We start from the raw sequence: 4,122 nt of genomic DNA, 5'->3' as shown, positions 1-4,122 counted from the left end.
CTGCTCAAGGATTTAAATAAAAACAAGCAACTGCTCATGTTTTCCCTGTAGGATCGACCCCAACCTAGTTGGGTTATTATATTTGCATCAACTACATTGTACTTCTAATTAAGGTGTAGTTTTGGGCGACATCAAATTTTTCATTGTTGTCGAGGATTATACGATTTGAGAAGTACTTGGAATTGGAAAATTTTTTGAGAATATTACTTTTTGATTTTTGATTTGGCATATGCCTGTGTATGCCAAGTACTAGAAGTAAAGGCTATCCCTTACTCCCTTTTGATCTGAAGCCAGAAAGAATCCTTCAAACACTGAGAAGGATGTTAGGACAAGTTTACAAAGGGGTGCAAAATACCCCACCTGTGGACCCAAATATAGCAATCTTTCATGATCCATTAGAAATATAGAATATTTCAAATATTTAGACACACCAACTATTGGAGAAAAAATAGAGAGAAACTGAAGAAGCTAGACTGGTTGTTGAAGTCAAAGCAGTACAGTAAGGTGGACTAGCCATACCGAGATAGGTTGTTGATCATTGAGTTCAGAGAGAAAAAGTTCCATATGTTCTAGCATATTATCATTTATATCCGTATGATAAGGATGATGAAGACATAGGCTATGTTGACCCTGCTGAGACTAGAGCTATTGTTCCTCCTGCATTATCCCCTAATGTGAAATGCGATATTACTAGTTCTATGATCCAGTTATTAAATCTGAAAGGTATATTTTTGGGAGAAGCTAAGGCTGATGCGAACATGCAACTTACTAATTTTTTTAGGATCTGTACAAATTATAACCTCCCAGGGATTGATTAGGAAGCATTGAGATTGAGGTTGTTCTAATTTTCTCTAACTAGAGAAGCATCTCTATGGCTAGGGGAACTACTAAGAGGATCTATCACGATGTGGAATAAGTTGAAGAAATAGTTTCTGAGCAGATTCTTCCCTCCTACACGGATGTTAAAGCTAAAGGATAAAATTTATAATCTCATATAATTACCTACAGAATCAATGTATGAGGCATGGTTAAGATTTAAGAAGAAGTTGAGCTTAGTGCTAAACCACAGAATCAGAGGATCTAATCTATCAAAAATCTTCTATAAGTGATAGTTTCACAGCCATGATAGATACTATCTGTGGAGGTTCATTTATGCGTTTTCATTGCGATGCTATGTAGGAATTGCTTGATGATGTTCAAGTCACCAATAGAATAAGGCATACTAGAGATTCTGACCGTGGTAGTGGTACATATGTTACTAAAGTGACAAACACATATGTAGAAAGTAATGATATGGTTACATAAGAGATAGCATAACTTCAGAATAATATTGGTCTGCTCAAAAAATAGTTCCCTTCATTAAATGATAAGAAAGTGAATTGAAATAGCATCATGGGGAGCCGCACCCAAGCCATTCGAGATTTCATCTAAAGAAGAAACAAACTATCTTGATCATAGATTGGATAATTTCCAAGCCCAAGGGAAAGGGAATCATTGTCAGAACTATTATAATGATAGATACAGAGATAGGAAATGAGATTAAGATGGTGATTAGTGATGCAAGGACGATTATAAAGAGAAGAATGACAAATACATTCCACTAGGTAGTCGAGATACAAGTCTAGAGTTGAGGCTCTCTTGTTTAAGCTAGTGAAAGGGAAATAATGTCAAGAAAAATCTTTGAAATATATCAAATCATATCTAGCTGGACTCAGTAAAAAAATTAAATCACATGCCACAATAATCAGGAAATTGGAGCAACAGTTTGGGCAAATGTCGGCCATAGAAAATTAGAGACAGCCTAGCACTTTTCCAAGTAATATAGTAGTAAATCCTAGAAATGACATCCAGTGTCATTCCATTACTACTCAAAGTGATTAGGTTACTGCATATCCACCTGCACCTATTGTTGATGAGCAGAAATAGAATGATGATGAGCTAGTTGATGTGGGAAGCAACAACAAGCAGAGAATAAGAGATGAGAGGGCTGCAGGTGCAGTGTTGAAACCTATTCCAAGGTTTCTTTATCCCTATCCATAGAGAATGAAAAAGATACAAGAAGAGGGTAAGTATTATAAATTTCTATCCACGTTAAATGAGTTGTCTGTCAACATATCGTTGGTTGAAGCATTGGAGCAGATCCCTAGATATGTAAAGTTTATGAAGGACCTGATCATGAAGAAAAGTGCTATCAGTTGTGATCCAATTTATAGTTTCCATCATTGTAGTGTTGTAGCCACTAGGTCATTGGTGGAGAAAAAGAAGGATCCTAGTGCAGTCACTATACCTTGCACTATTGGATCTTTCCATTTTGTGTATGCTTTATATGATTTGGGTGCTAGTATCAACCTCATACCATCTGTAGTGTTCAAACATTTGGGTTGTACACTCCAAAACCCACCACCATGAGGCTATTCATGGCATTAAAAAGTGTGGAAAAACTAGTCGATATCCTTTATGATGTTCTAGTAAAAGTAGCTTCTTTTATTTTTCCTCCTAACTTTGTTGTTTTAGATTGTGAAGTGGAATTTAAAGTCCCAATTATTCTTGGCAGACCTTGTATGCCTACAGGTAGAACACTGATTGATCTGGAGTATGGACATCTGATGTTGAGATTAAATTATGAACAGGTGATATTCGACATATACAAATCCATGAAGCATCCTAATGAGTTGAGTGTGATATTTGTGATTAATATGTATGATGAAGAAGTAGGTTCATTACATGGCGTTGATGCGGTGACTTTGTGGGATGATGGTTCTAATGCAGTTATTCCTATTGAAAAAAGACTAGGTGTTGAAGCACTTGCAGTTGTGATCATGAATTTTAACTCTGAAGGCATAGAATAATATGAGGAGATTATTGGTGCATTACATAATATGAGTTACAATTTATCACCAAAGAAGTTTGATCTGGATTTAAAGAATACAACAACTCTACCCGCTCGCCCATCTAATAAGGAACCACCAGTGTTAGAGTTGAAGGCTCTCCTATATCACTAACAATATGCATTCTTAGGGGCCTACAATACCTTGCCGATCACTATTGAAGCGAACCTTAAATAATCAGAAGTGGAAGCATTGTTATTAGTCTTAAAGAATTTCAAAAAAGCCATTGGATGGTCCACTGCAGATATTGTGGGCATTTCACCTTATTTATATACTCACAAAATTCATCTTGAGATGGATTGTGATCCATCTATTGAGCACCACTACCACCTTAATCCTTCTATGCAAGGATGGTTAAGAAGGAGATAATCAAGTGATTGGATATTGGTGTGGTTTTTCCTATTGCTGACAGAAAGTGGGTTATCTCGATTCAATGTATTTTAAAGAAGGATGGAATAACTATTGTGCCGAATGAGAAGAATGAGCTGGTGCCTATGAGACCAGTCACTGGATGGAGAGTTTGCATGGACTATAGCAAGCTGAATGCATGGACTCGGAGGACCATTTTCCTATGCCGTTCATGAATCAGATGCTAGACAGGTTAGCAGGCAGAGGATGGTATATTTTCTTGATGGGTACTTGGGTTATAATCAGATTATTATTACACCAGAGAACCAAGATATGACCACTGTTACATCTCTTTATGGGACCTTTACATTTAAACGAATACCATTTGGCATATGCAACACCCCAGCCACATTTCAGGGATATCCATTTTCTATGATATGGTAGAAGACACCATTGAAGTTTGTATGGATAATTTTTTTATGATGGGTGACTCTTTTGATAATTGTTTCATTCACTTGGAAAAGGATCTACAAAGATGTGAAGAATGCAACTTGGTACTCAATTGGGAGAAGTGCCATTTTATGGTTAAAGAAGGATTTGTACTTGGGCATAAGATTTCAAAGAGAGGCATAGAGGTTTATCGAGAAAAGATTGAGGTGATTGAGAAATTACCTTATCCAATTTTTCTGAAGGGAATTTGAAGTTTTCTTGGTCATGCAGGTTTTATTGAAGTTTTATCAAGGATTTCTCAAAGATTGGAAGTCCTCTTTGCAAGCTTCTTGAGAAGGAGGTAAAATTTAATTTTGATGATGCATGCATGAAGACTTTTGAAAGCCTTAAAGAGAAGTTGGTGACTGCTCCAATCATTGTGTCTCCTGATTCGTAT

This window comes from Capsicum annuum, chromosome 1, assembly GCF_002878395.1.
Source record: "Capsicum annuum cultivar UCD-10X-F1 chromosome 1, UCD10Xv1.1, whole genome shotgun sequence".
Taxonomy (NCBI): domain Eukaryota; kingdom Viridiplantae; phylum Streptophyta; class Magnoliopsida; order Solanales; family Solanaceae; genus Capsicum; species Capsicum annuum.
The sequence above is the reverse complement of the archived record's forward strand: the minus strand, read 5'-3'. Positions refer to the sequence as shown.